Source organism: Acomys minous (assembly GCF_964271855.1).
Source record: "Acomys minous genome assembly, chromosome: 9".
Lineage (NCBI taxonomy): Eukaryota > Metazoa > Chordata > Mammalia > Rodentia > Muridae > Acomys > Acomys minous.
Window position 1 is genome coordinate 119,191,650 of NC_140490.1, and position 15,421 is coordinate 119,207,070.

The window sequence follows — 15,421 nt, forward strand, 5'->3', positions numbered from 1 at the left end:
AGCGAGCTAAGCACTGTAAGCCAGCCCCAGTTAAATTCTTTCTCTTACAAGAGTTGCCTTGCGGGAGGCAGAGGCAGGAGGATCACTGTGAGTTCAAGGCCAGCCTGGTCTACAAAGCCAAGTCCAGGACAGCCAAGGCTAACATGGAGAAACCCTGTCTCAAAAAACAAAACAAACAACAACAAAAAGAGTTGCCTTGGTCATGGCATCTTCACAGCAATAGACAATCTGTGCCATCTAATAACAAAACTTTCTCATTAAACAGTCCTTTTCTTGGGCTGGGGATTGCTGGTCTGGCACCCACAAGGGGTGTGTGTATGTGTGTGTGGTTTTTTTTTTTTTTTTTTTTTATCTACACCAAAACCATTCATCCTAGAGACAGAAAATGGGAAGAGCTTTACTAGTGGTTGAGGGTGACGTAAGTTCTTGCTTATGGGGTACAGTTTCCATTTGGAATATGAAAAAGTTAAGAAATGGAGAGTTGTGATGGTTATACAACACTCTGGATGCACTTAATGACATGGAATTTGCTCCTAGAAGCAGCAGCATAGTAAAGACTTTTATTAGGTTTAACACAATAAAATGTATATAAAACATTCTTATATGTTCCCTAAAGTTAGGAATTCTTTTTCCCAACTGTGGAATTAATGCAGACAATACACTTTTAAAACAGGAGCAAGAAGCACCATTCACGAGCCATTTGATCACCAATTTCAATGCAAGGTTTACTCTTCCTAGACATATAGCCTCTTGACACTTTTTAAAAATCTTTAAAATATTTTTTGTATATATGTATACATAACGTGTATGCAAGATGTACCTATGCTTGTGCGTTTATGTGGGAGAGAACATGTGTATGCCACAGTAAATGTGTGCAGGTCAGAGGACAACCTCGCGAGTCTGGGGCTCAGTCCTTAACCTCTAACTCATGTGAATGTGTGTGTGCAGGTGTGAATGTGTGTGTGTGCAGGTGTGTGTGTGCAGGTGTGCATGTGTGTGTGTGCAGGTGTGAATGTGTGTGTGCTGGTGTGCATGTGTGCATGTGTGTGTGTGCAGGTGTGAATGTGTGTGTGCAGGTATGAATGTGTGTGCAGGTGTGCATGTGCAGGTGTGCAGGTGTGTGTGTGCAGGTGTGCATGTGTGTGTGCAGGTGTGAATGTGTGTGTGCAGGTGCACAGTTTTTCACTAAGTAGCTCTGGATGGCTTGGAACTGGCTTCATAGATCAGACTGCCCTAAGAATACTACCCCCAAATAATTACTCACAGCTTCCTGGATACAGCCTGAATATTATTACTGACAATCTTTTTTCCAGTTTATTCTTAATTTAGAATAAATATGCACCCTGACTTGAAAGGTGTATTAATTAAAAAAAAAACCAACATATGCGTACATAAAAAAGTAAAATTTTGTCATTTTTTTGATTATGAGAATACTTAACAACTTAAGCAGAGAAGCTAACTAAAAAACTGAAGTAGTTTGATAAAGGTGAAAGATTTTACTCACTTTATGGATAATTAAGAACCCATTATATGAGTAGAATGAGGAATTTACAACTGATAAATAGTGTCTATATAAAGACTCTGCCCCAGCAAACAAACATCTGGGTTGAGTGACATCTCAGAGCAAACAGACTGACAAGCACACACACAGCATTCCATCCAAACAGTGCACACCACACTGTCTTCTCAGCAGCCGTGGGTCATTTTCAAAACAGACCATATACTGGACACAAAGGATGAGGAAGTATAAAAATATTAAAATAACTCTATCTAGCCACCAGGGGGAAATCAACCTCAAGAGACGCTGTGGAACATACAGACTCATGGAACTGCACAGACACTGTTGCTGATCAGTGTGCTCTAGAAGACATAAAAAGAAAGTTACAAATGCCCAGAGCTGAACGAAAATGAAAACACAATATACCAGAGTCTATGGGGTGTGATGAAAGCAGTCGGGAAGTGGAAGCCCTAACCACCTGCGCTAAAGGCACCAGAAAGAGTTCAGTAGGCAACTTAAAGATGAACTAAGCTTAGGGCTTGGAAAAACATGTTCAAATCAACCCAGAGTGAGTAGATGGAATAGAACTGAGACCAGAGCGGACTGATGAGATGGTGCAGAGGACACGAGGTCCCGGGGAGACCAGAGCGGAGTGATGAGATGGTGCAGAGGACACGAGGTCCCGTGAGACCAGAGCGGAGTGATGAGATGGTGCAGAGGACACGAGGTCCCGGGGAGACCAGAGCGGAGTGATGAGATGGTGCAGAGGACACGAGGTCCCGGTGAGACCAGAGCGGAGTGATGAGATGGTGCAGAGGACACGAGGTGGTGAGACCAGAGCAGAGTGATGAGATGGTGCAGAGGACACGAGGTCCCGGGGAGACCAGAGCGGAGTGATGAGATGGTGCAGAGGACACGAGGTCCCGGTGAGACCAGAGCGGAGTGATGAGATGGTGCAGAGGACACGAGGTCCCGGGGAGACCAGAGCGGAGTGATGAGATGGTGCAGAGGACACGAGGTCCCGTGAGACCAGAGCAGAGTGATGAGATGGTGCAGAGGACACGAGGTCCCGGGGAGACCAGAGCGGAGTGATGAGATGGTGCAGAGGACACGAGGTCCCGGTGAGACCAGAGCGGAGTGATGAGATGGTGCAGAGGACACGAGGTCCTGGTGAGACCAGAGCGGAGTGATGAGATGGTGCAGAGGACACGAGGTCCTGGTGAGACCAGAGCGGAGTGATGAGATGGTGCAGAGGACACGAGGTCCCGGGGAGACCAGAGCGGAGTGATGAGATGGTGCAGAGGACACGAGGTCCCGTGAGACCAGAGCGGAGTGATGAGATGGTGCAGAGGACACGAGGTCCTGGTGAGACCAGAGCGGAGTGATGAGATGGTGCAGAGGACACGAGGTCCTGGTGAGACCAGAGCAGACTGATGAGATGGTGCAGAGGACACGAGGTCCCGGGGAGACCAGAGCGGAGTGATGAGATGGTGGTGAGACCAGAGCAGAGTGATGAGATGGTGCAGAGGACACGAGGTCCCGGGGAGACCAGAGCGGAGTGATGAGATGGTGCAGAGGACACGAGGTCCCGTGAGACCAGAGCGGAGTGATGAGATGGTGCAGAGGACACGAGGTCCTGGTGAGACCAGAGCGGAGTGATGAGATGGTGCAGAGGACACGAGGTCCCGGGGAGACCAGAGCGGAGTGATGAGATGGTGCAGAGGACACGAGGTCCCGTGAGACCAGAGCGGAGTGATGAGATGGTGCAGAGGACACGAGGTCCTGGTGAGACCAGAGCGGAGTGATGAGATGGTGCAGAGGACACGAGGTCCCGGGGAGACCAGAGAGGAGTGATGAGATGGTGCAGAGGACACGAGGTCCCGTGAGACCAGAGCGGAGTGATGAGATGGTGCAGAGGACACGAGATCCTGGTGAGACCAGAGCGGAGTGATGAGATGGTGCAGAGGACACGAGGTCCCGTGAGACCAGAGCGGAGTGATGAGATGGTGCAGAGGACACGAGGTCCCGTGAGACCAGAGCGGAGTGATGAGATGGTGCAGAGGACACGAGGTCCCGGGGAGACCAGAGCGGAGTGATGAGATGGTGCAGAGGACACGAGGTCCCGGGGAGACCAGAGCGGAGTGATGAGATGGTGCAGAGGACACGAGGTCCCGTGAGACCAGAGCAGAGTGATGAGATGGTGCAGAGGACACGAGGTCCCGGTGCTTACAGGTAAGTACTGGGGACACAGAAACGTTGAGCACACACAGTTGCCTGTTCAAAGGAGCAGGTGCTTAACCTGTTTTCACTCCTCCTCCAGAAGGCTGGGAGTGGATGTGGCTAAGGGCTGGTGACTTCTGCACTCTCTGGCTTCCTGACTCTCAGGTTTATCTCAGGCATTCTCCCCAGGCCCTGATCTTGTGCACCAGTTCTCAGTATCTCTGCACAACTCATCTTTACAGGAAATGTCACATGTACTTAATACATTGGAGCAGAGGTGGATAATAGTCAGGTGACCTTTGCACTGATTATATGACCAAAACCCCATCAGATCTTCCCCTAAACCCTTAAGATGTCACATGTAGTCAATCTACAGAACCCATGTTCATGGAAGAGGACAGATGTAATTTACAAAGAGTTTTGTTTCAATATAGTCATGCCTTAAGTTTTGTTGATTTTGAGTAAGTACCACCAGGAAGTTGTGCTATACTTAAACATTCCTAAAACAGACTGCCCAGGGTCAGACTCACTGCCTACTGTATCCTGTTGACCTGGGTTTTCTTCTTGTATCACAGTTCCACACTCTGCCAGCTCTGTGTTTGCAGAGACCCCAAAATTGAAGCTAAAAAAAAAAAATCACTAAGAATCAGTGAAAGTTGTTTCTTTGGAAAAAAAAAAACCTAACAAGATCAATAAATTCTTAGCTAAACTAACAAAAGAGAAGTTATGGGAATGACCCAAATTTATAAAATCAGAAGTAAAAATGGAGACATTACAACAGATAGCAATTAACTCAGGAAATTAAGAGATACCTAAAATCTAGAAGAAACAGATAAGTTTCCTGACACATATGACCTACCAGGATTAACTTGAGATAAACAATTTATACAGATCTACAAGGCTGAAACAATATTTACCAACTAAGGAAAGTCTAGGCCCAGATGGACTGTAGTGAATTCTACTAGTCCACTAAAGAACTGACACCAACGGGCCCCGAGCTAGTCCATGAAATAGAAAAGGAAGCAAGGTTTTAACATTCGTTTTATTGAACCAGTATTACTAATACCAAAACCAGATAAAGACAAAGAAAAAGAGAAAATTATAAAATCAATCCTCCCTGCTGACTGTAGATATAAAATTTTTCAGTAACACACTGAGCCAGCTCACTGGCCCTCTGTATACCTCATGTTTAAGGAATCCAGAGTATGTTTTCTGCTACCTGCAACCAACACCCTTCTTGCTGACAGAGAGTGGTCTGCCAGAACTGCTCACAGCAGCTCAGGGAAACCAGCTCTGCACCTCTCTTCCCAACTCCACTTTCAGCAACATTACAAAGCTGCCTAAATCAGCTACAGCAAGAGGGTGTGCCTTACAGACCTGTCGGTACAAATTATGGCTGCATTCAGCTCTCAAACACCTCTACTTCAGATTTCCATTTTCTTTAAATATACTTAATTCTCAATACATAATTACAAACTAAATTTTTACCAATAAGCCTGGCATGGTGGAGTACACCTTTAATCCCAGCACTCAGGGAGGCAGAGCCAGGCAGTTGACTGTTCAAAGCCAGCTTGGTCTACAAAGCAAGTACCGGACAGTCAAGGCCACAAAAAGAAACCCTGTCTCAAAAATGCTAAAAACAAAACAAAACAAAAGCAAAACCCAAAATTTTACCAATAAAATAGTTCATGGATTTGGGTTACTCATGACTTCAGAAAAAAGTATTTAGTATTCATTGTTAAGAGTATTTTATAGTAATGGAAAATTGCTGTGCTATAAATGAAATAAAAACCCTGAGCATAAAGGCTGCATTGTAAGAGGAGAGAATATATGTTGGACATATTAGGATTATTGAATTGGACAGCTCTGCGGGTCAGGCTCTGAACAGAAACCCACAACAACTCAAGAGAAATCCACTTGCAAAATCTATTTAGTAAAGTCCAAGAGATGTGAAACACCACGAGCGCCATGGCAACTGTGAGAAGACGTGAGTCCAGGACACTGGGACCAGTACAGCCTTAGGGACGTGGGCGGGAGGCTGGAAAATACATCCCAACTTTTCTTTTCTTCCCTTAGCCGCATCCTCCCACTGCAGAACCCAAATGCAGAGGTCAGCACCGTAACAACAGGAGGTCTCTTTGGCCGAGCAAGAGCGGCGGAGTGGAGAGGATGCCGTGAAGGACAGAGAGTGGCCCAGAGCATCAGCGAGGCCCTCACCAAGTACCAGGCACTCTTGTAAATGTTATGTGGATAATTCTTTTTAAATCCTCACATAGTCTCATAACGCCAATTTACCCCAGGCTACAAATACGAACAGTACCTGTGAAAACAGCGATCCGATGTTTTGAATTAAGAGAGGGGAACGTCTGACAAGGCACTCTCCCAATAGTAGAATAAACATGTGTAAGATCGAGTAACATCAAACAGAGAATAGTCCTAATAACTACTAAAATGATTAAACCACAGAAATTAAGAGTTTGATCCGGGCAAATAATTTGCTTGCTGACATAAAGCATGAAGGCCAGGAATAGAGCAAATATAAAGAGGAAAAAGGAGCATTATTTAAGACATGCTTTGGAGGGAAGTGGGCGGCAGGTAAAAGGGAGAAGCTTCTCAGCTGTTTGTTCTTTATTCCACAGTAAGTTCCAGGTAAGAGAAAAAAACAAAACAAACAAACAAACAAAAAACAAAAAACAAACAAGCTGTGCGAGAAGAAAGGAGCTGTAGTGAACAGGTCAATAGATTTGGACAATGTACCTCTCTCACTGCTTGACCTCACTGTGAAATTCAAGGAAAGGTCTGAACAAAGGAGCCACTGTGTGGAGAACACTCACGGCTCCTGATCCACGCTCTCCGCCTGGGGCTGAGTTACACGCCGCTCACGTGCAGCAGTCACCCAAGCTCTGGCTGGTTCAGTGGTACAGAAGACGCCGCCCACGCTGTCAACAGTCTAAGCGGCCTTAAGTAGATCTCACTGAGTTTCAGCACACTCATACAATGGAAGTCCTGAGGCCCTAGTTTTTAAAGACAAACTCTAATGTGAAAAGCCTACCTTAGTGAGCCCTCAGACAGGGGAACAAAATGCAACTGTAAATAAGACAAGGATTGACTTTTTGAGATTCAAGTTTAAACAATTCAGTCATAATTTCACCTCTGCACAAATTCTTAGAATTAAAAAAAAAAAAAAATCGAGTCCTTCATGTGTTTCTGCCCCGACAGAACCACAATGAAAAGATGTCTGGCAGAAATGCTGAACGGCTGCATCTCTTTTGTCCCCAAGACCTTCTCTCGTCACGTGTGCCACAGTCAAATTCTTTAAAGCATTCAGTGAGCAACAGTCCTTGGTACTTTTTAGTTGTCACTCTTGAGTTCTGCAGCATTTCGCCTATGTCTCGTCATAAAACCCAACCCACTCTGCGTGATGCGGCATTACTTCTGCAGCTGATTTTACTATCTTACTGCCTCTTATCTGAGTGAGAATTAATGTCAGCAGCAGTTACTTTCATCACAGCCAACTTCACAGCAGACACTAGGCCGCTGTTAAATAAGAGTATGCTATTACAGCAATGTTACGATGGCCTCACAGGACAATGCTGTGATGACCGCCCTTGTTTAAAGTACTGTACGGTACAACATACACATGGTTATGCACACCAACGGGTTTTGTTCTGTTGTTGCTGTTTTGTTTTTTCAAGGCAGGGTGTCTCTGTGCAGCCCTGGCTGTCCTGCAATTCACTCTGTAGACCAGAATGGCCTTGAACGCAGAGATCTACCTGCTTCTGACTCCTGAGGGCTGGAATTAAAGGCGTGGGCCACCATGTCCTGCTCCTGATTTATATCAGCGTTTTTAACTTGTGTGTGTGCCTGCGCATGAGGCAACCAAACAGGAGAGACAGGAAGCGAGAGCACATGAGTGACTGTGGAGGTCAGAGAGCGACTGCCAGGAACCCAGCTTCTCCTTTTTCATTATGTGGTTTCAGGATTTGAGTAGCAAGAGTTTTCCACTTACTGCGTGATCTCACCAGATTAATTCTATCATTAAAATGACCACAGCAAATACACGACAACAACGGGAAAAGCCACGGTTCTAGTACCCAATGATTCAAGCTCTTTACTTAAGCTTAACTTTAGAAATCTAAGTTTATTTAAAAGATCTTACAAAAGGGCTTTCTTAGGCGACACTCAATTGTCCTGCATTTTCTTCCAAATATACCTCGAACAGAAAACTTTCATTACTTCATTTGAAAAGAAAAAGTTTATTTATTTTTATTTTATGTGTGAGTGCTGGACGTCTGTGCATGGAGGCCAGAGAGAGAGTCAGAGTCCCCTGGAACAGGAGCTACAGACAGTTGTTAGCCGCCATGCAGGTGCTGGATACCAACCAGGGTTCTGCGCAAGAGCCTCCAGTACTCTAACTCCTGGGCAGTCACTTGCTGTGAGTTCACACTCACTCTGTGAGTTCAAGGCCAGCCTGGTCTATAGAGCAAATTCCAGGTAAGCCAAGACTACATAGAGAGAGTCTGTCTTGAAAAACAAAACAGAACAAAACAAAACAACATACGAACAACTAAACAAAACAAAATAAAAAGTCATGATTTGGTTTTGGAACCCACACTGCAACCTCCTTTTAAAATACAACCACTTGAATTTTGGTCTCCTATCAAAGTTTGTTCAGTTAATTCAAGACCTCTATGAGGCCTGTCCTTTATCCAACTACAACTGACTATAGAGTCAATTCTGTTCACATACTGGTGGCCAAAGCAGCCTTTCTCATGTTCAGTTTGAGAAATCTCACACAAACCTTGCAGCCTATGAAGGCAGACACTAGTAAAACTTGAAAACGTAAAATGCCAGCCAGGCACGGTGGCGCACGCCTTTAATCCCAGCACTTGGGAGGCAGAGGCAGGCGGATCTGCGTGAGTTCGAGGCCAGCTTGGTCTACAGCATGAGTACAGGACAGACAAGGTTACATACACAGAGAAACCTTGTCTTGAAAAAACCAAAACAAACAGCTTTCTTGGGGATAATTCATTTGTGTGTTTCTGTGCTATCACTGTGTGTATGAGTATGCATTCCCAATGCCTTCCACTGTAATATCAAGCAATATCAATACTCTTTTGGAATTTCATTTTCCTCTCCTGCTGTTTACAATATAACACAGACCCTCTGGTGCTCTAAGGCAGGGTGCTAACTATCCTGTTTCCCACTTTACTACACCTCCTTCTATTTTCTCAAAAAATGAAACAACAACAACAACAAAAATAAAATGTAAAATGCCGCCGCTTTCCTGATTTTGCTTTGGAAAATTACAACCTTTCATTTTATTTAAAACAAAAACATGCTACACATCATATATAACTCAAATTATTATTGTAAAATGAGTACAGTTTAAAAATTTTGTTCTGGTTTCTAGTAATGCATAAAACCTAGATAAAGTAAAAAGCTCTTTGGACTCGTCAGTAAAGAAGCAGGGCTGAAGATGGCTCAGTGGTTAAGTGCGTGCTCTGTTTCCCAGAGGACCTGAGTTTGTGCTCAACTGCCCAGTCAGGCAGCTCACTTCCCCTGTGTGATTCCAGCTCCAGGAGACAGCACCTTCTCTAGGCTCTACACACACACACACACGTTCTCTCTCTCTCTCTCTCTCTCTCTCTCTCTCTCTCTCTCTCTAAAACATAATGGAAGGATGTCTTAATCTAAAAATTCTGAGCACCATCATAATAATTTAAAGCAGAAAGTAGGTAGATAAGAACAACTGGCAGACAAACTGGGAAGGAAGTCAGAGACTGCCAGCACTAAATTTCCTGAAAGAAGAAATGAGAAAACGCTTGTTTCTGGTCTTTTATATTAACTTTCATATTGATATTTCTGATTTTAAATACCTCTTGCAAAGTAGATGTATTGGCTACAAATTATCACAGCATTTGTTTGTAGGGATGCATTTATTTCATCTTTTTTCTAGTTTAGTTTTGCTAATCACAGAATTCTCCATGGGCGGATTCTCTCTCAGCACTCTGATGTCGCTGGGCTGCCTCTGGTCTGCACCGCGGGACAAGGAGTCACCCACTCACCAACCCACTGCAGCTCAGCTCAAGGAAGTCACCCACTCACCAACCCACTGCAGCTCAGCGCAAGGAGTCACCCACTCACCAACCCACTGCAGCTCAGCTCTTCATGCTGAGTCGGCTCTTGTCTTGCTTGCAGAAAGCCATCTTTGTACACAGTCTAACTGCTCTGAGTTGGGTGTGTGTCCCCATTAAATTGCAAATGCTCACTGCGCTTCCAGGGTTCTCAACAGGCCGTGCTCTGCACATCTTCTCAACAGGCCGTGCTCTGCACATCTTCTCAACAGGCCGTGCTCCGCACATCTTCTCAACAGGCCGTGTTCCGCACATCTTCTCAACAGGCCATGTTCCGCACATCTTCTCAACAGGCCGTGTTCCGCACATCTTCTCAACAGGCCATGTTCTGCACATCTGTCTTAGGGGCTCTCATTACATGTAACATATGTCTGTACCATAGATCTCTGGGATCATTTTTCTTCTATCATTTTCCTCTTCCATTTTCTACTGGTGTGTCCACAGCCTCAGAGGATGTCATGCATAGGACCCTGAGAGTAGTAAAAGGATGTGTGGGAGGGCTTGAACCAGCCCAAGTCCTGATCTGAGGGAGTGGCCAGGTGCTCTGCGGGGGGGTGGGGGGTGGGGTTCCTGTTCACAAGCCAGACTTGTTGGCCATGTACCTTATAACTGAACACAGAGCCTGATCTCAGCTCTTCAAGAAGCAAGGATATTGCTAGAAAGTTTATCTATGTATTACTGAGGTCACTGGTCTCCCAAAGTAGACATCTGACTACAATACACGAACTGGCAGCCATCTAGGCGACAGAGACTGGTTTTGGATCGGGGACTGTCTGCAGGCTGTGTGGGTTGCGGGCTGCTGACTCCCTCAACCTGCCCCTGCCCCTTCGTCTGCAGAACAGGCCCAGTGGCTGGTGTTTCCCAGGTTTTCCGTGAGGATGAATGTGGAGATGAGACCACAAGGGTCTGCAATGGCTGTGCTTCTCAGCATGCTGGCCACCCAGGTCCTTGCTGCAAGGAACTTTCATTTCAGGTGTGCATGCTTCAGTTTTGGATTTCCACTTGAATATTCAACAGATTTACTTTGGAACACACTGTATACAGGAAAGACACAAGCTAGCACAGACAGTCCATGCATACACTTCCTGATGGAGACATCTTCTTTTAACGTGTGCACAACCGCAGGCATCGGCATTATCAATTAAATTACTCACTACTTAGATCTCACTTATCTCTCCAACATTTTGTTTCAGGATCCAATACAGGGTACCATTTGCATCCTGCCACCAGAGCTCTTTGGTCCACAACAATGTACTTTTCCCTGCTTTGCATGATCTTGACAGCTTCAAGGTGCTCTCATGGAAGGATTCTAACCATTTTATTTTTCTTTTTAGGTTTTGAAGGTCAGGAATACTCATCACATTGTATCAAACGCGTTTTTTGTGTTTTTCTTTTCCTTCTAATAATTTCTACAGTCTTAATGGAAATATCTATAAGTTTACTTGTTCCACTCTTCTTTTAACGAGCTGCTTGGGGACACAGACAGTTTCTACTGATGCTGGTTAGCCAGGTCATTTTGTCATTGCTGTTAAGCCTAGGCCAGCCCTGAATTCACTCCAAACTCCTGAATAGCTAGATTTAATGTTTGAAGTGATAGTAACGTGCCAACCCCTTAGCACAAATGTATCTAACTAGAGAAAACAACAGTAAATGTCATAAACTTTCTTTCTAGATCTGTGCTACCCTATAAGAATCATTAACTTCCGTGGCTACAGTCAGACTTTATATCAAAGAATTAGTATCCAAAACTGTAAAATAAAATACATCAATATCTTTATAACAGGCTTACAAATCAAATCAATAATGCTTTGGGTGTAGTAAGCTACAGCAGCTTTCTATTGTTTTGTTTTACATCATAAAATTTGTAAGAAAATTTCAACTTACATATGTGGCTCACATTACATTTCTACTGGACACCGATTACTTTACGCCTAAATCAGTTCCCACCATGCAGGAGGGTAAGCATTTCTGTTGCTTTGGTGTTCTCCAGCTCTGCACTCACGCTAACGACAGAGCCCACGTGCGAGCCCTGGGTCACGGAGGTGCTGAAGGGAAGAGCTGCCGGTAGCCAGGCCATGATGTAACCACGAGGCCCTGAGGCCCCTTGGCTGATTTCATTTTATTTTCCTGTTCCCCGTGGGCCTTCTCATCTAGTCTACTTGACTTACACTCTAAAGTATTTTGACATTAAAATTAAAAATTAAAAACCCCCACTGCTGATGAGAAAAAGAAGATGAAAATCTTTACAGTATATTAAAACTACATCATAAACAGCAGTGAGCTCATGCCTGCTGGGGAAATGGACCCTACAACTCAAGGTCTTTCCAGAAAGTTTTTCTCTGAAATAAAGTGGAATTTTTCACTGTGATACACAGGAAAAAAGAAAGTATAAGATGTTTGCTCACACTGGAAGGGCCCTGCTCTGCTTTTATAGGAAGTCCCACTTAAACATCCAAAGCTGCAAACATCCTCAGGAATATCCATAGCGCAGAACTACAGAAGTAGAGGTATCACAAAACTACAAAGGCTGCTGGCAATGAGCCTTGTCATAGCCACTCACAGGACACCTAGTCCTCAAGACTTTCGTTTTCAAGTATAAATTTTCCTTTCAATTACACATCCTCATTCAAAGAAAATAAAAGTCAGCTTCCCTTTAATTATAAAACAAGGAGATGATAAGCCCAGAGTTCGTTGTAGCTACTAAAGGAGTCACTGTCAAACTCAGGATGAAGCCAAGTTTATATGTGGAAGACTTCAAAACACTAAAAATTTTATTAATAATAAACTTGCTCCTGTTATTACATCATTAAAGAGACTTAAGACTTAGTAGATAAACTTACCTATATAAGTAGAATGCCCTTATATTAAAATTAAGATATAAAAAGGTGAAGTTTATTACAACCATGACAAAATGGCCCTTCAAAATAAAAGCATTCAATAATTCATTTAATGGCTACGCTAGAACGCCAACAAATGCAGGTAATAGATAAACAAGTAACAGAAGATGCACAGTAATTAGTATAAAGCATCTAAACAAGTTTAATATCAACAAACTCTAAGAAACAGAAACTAGAAATACTGGCAAAGCATTAAAAAAAATCCCCAGTGCTAGGGACAGATGAGTAGGGATTCAGCACAGGAGAACAGTGGCTATCGTAGGGATTCAACACAGGAGCTAACAGAGGCTATCGTAGGGATTCAGCACAGGAGCTAACAGTGGCTATCGTAGGGATTCAGCACAGGAGCTAACAGAGGCTATCGTAGGGATTCAGCACAGGAGCTAACAGAGGCTATCGTAGGGATTCAGCACAGGAGCTAACAGAGGCTATCGTAGGGATTCAGCACAGGAGCTAACAGAGGCTATCGTAGGGATTCAGCACAGGAGCTAACAGTGGCTATCGTAGGGATTCAGCACAGGAGCTAACAGTGGCTATCGTAGGGATTCAGCACAGGAGCTAACAGTGGCTATCGTAGGGATTCAGCACAGGAGCTAACAGAGGCTATCGTAGGGATTCAGCACAGGAGCTAACAGAGGCTATCGTAGGGATTCAGCACAGGAGCTAACAGAGGCTATCGTAGGGATTCAGCACAGGAGCTAACAGAGGCTATCGTAGGGATTCAGCACAGGAGCTAACAGAGGCTATCGTAGGGATTCAGCACAGGAGCTAACAGTGGCTATCGTAGGGATTCAGCACAGGAGCTAACAGTGGCTATCGTAGGGATTCAGCACAGGAGCTAACAGTGGCTATCGTAGGGATTCAGCACAGGAGCTAACAGAGGCTATCGTAGGGATTCAGCACAGGAGCTAACAGAGGCTATCGTAGGGATTCAGCACAGGAGCTAACAGAGGCTATCGTAGGGATTCAGCACAGGAGCTAACAGTGGCTATCGTAGGGATTCAGCACAGGAGCTAACAGAGGCTATCGTAGGGATTCAGCACAGGAGCTAACAGTGGCTATCGTAGGGATTCAGCACAGGAGCTAACAGTGGCTATCGTAGGGATTCAGCACAGGAGCTAACAGTGGCTATCGTAGGGATTCAGCACAGGAGCTAACAGAGGCTATCGTAGGGATTCAGCACAGGAGCTAACAGAGGCTATCGTAGGGATTCAGCACAGGAGCTAACAGTGGCTATCGTAGGGATTCAGCACAGGAGCTAACAGAGGCTATCGTAGGGATTCAGCACAGGAGCTAACAGTGGCTATCGTAGGGATTCAGCACAGGAGCTAACAGAGGCTATCGTAGAGATTCAGCAGAGGAGCTAACAGTGGCTATCGTAGAGATTCAGCAGAGGAGCTAACAGTGGCTATCGTAGGGATTCAGCACAGGAGCTAACAGAGGCTATCGTAGAGATTCAGCAGAGGAGCTAACAGAGGCTATCGCAGGGATTCAGCAGAGGAGCTAACAGTGGCTATCGTAGGGATTCAGCACAGGAGCTAACAGTGGCTATCGTAGGGATTCAGCACAGGAGCTAACAGAGGCTATCGTAGGGATTCAGCACAGGAGCTAACAGAGGCTATCGTAGGGATTCAGCAGAGGAGCTAACAGTGGCTATCGTAGGGATTCAGCACAGGAGCTAACAGAGGCTATCGTAGGGATTCAGCACAGGAGCTAACAGTGGCTATCGTAGGGATTCAGCACAGGAGCTAACAGAGGCTATCGTAGGGATTCAGCACAGGAGCTAACAGTGGCTATCGTAGGGATTCAGCACAGGAGCTAACAGTGGCTATCGTAGGGATTCAGCACAGGAGCTAACAGTGGCTATCGTAGGGATTCAGCACAGGAGCTAACAGTGGCTATCGTAGGGATTCAGCACAGGAGCTAACAGTGGCTATCGTAGGGATTCAGCACAGGAGCTAACAGTGGCTATCGTAGGGATTCAGCACAGGAGCTAACAGACGCTATCGTAGGGATTCAGCACAGGAGCTAACAGTGGCTATCGTAGGGATTCAGCACAGGAGCTAACAGAGGCTATCGTAGGGATTCAGCACAGGAGCTAACAGAGGCTATCGTAGGGATTCAGCACAGGAGCTAACAGAGGCTATCGTAGGGATTCAGCACAGGAGCTAACAGTGGCTATCATAGGGTTTCAGCACAGGAGCTAACAGTGGTTATCTCTGGGTGGTAGAACTGTGGGTAATGTTCTTCTTCTTCAATTTTTTATAGCCTTGAGTTTTATAATAAGCACACACTAACCCTAGCCCCCGAAATCTGAGTTACTTTATAAAGTTCCATATAAAGTTTAAATATCACCCAATTCTTCTTATAGAAACCAATACCAAGCATTGCTATTTACATCTCAGAGGGGCAGCTTCCTATCCTCACTCCAGGCTTACACTTACTACTCACCCAGAGAAGCAGCTCTGCAGCCCCCACTGCAGATCCCACCAGACCCACAGTCCCACTGCACCCCCACCACAGCCACCTGCAGCCCCACCACAGCCACCTGCAGCCCCCACCGCAGCCACCTGCAGCCCCCACTGCAGCCCCACCACAGCCACCTGCAGCCCCACCACAGCCACCTGCAGCCCCCACCGCAGCCACCTGCAGCCTCACCACAGCCACCT

At 45.3% G+C, this 15,421-nt stretch overlaps 1 protein-coding gene across 3 annotated transcripts in view; it reads right to left on the reverse strand.

The window, feature by feature from the left end:
* The window catches only part of PDE7A (phosphodiesterase 7A), an 84,375-nt gene that overhangs the window by 52,042 nt on the left and 16,912 nt on the right, over positions 1 to 15,421 (reverse strand). The window contains exon 1 of one of the 3 annotated variants that reach the window (XM_084797273.1): positions 4,249 to 4,308. The exons of the other annotated variants lie outside the window; for them this stretch is intronic. The gene's annotated coding sequence lies outside the window, so the exon portion shown is untranslated. Of the gene's footprint in view, positions 1 to 4,248; positions 4,309 to 15,421 lie in introns of those variants that run through there. 3 annotated transcript variants of the gene reach the window in all.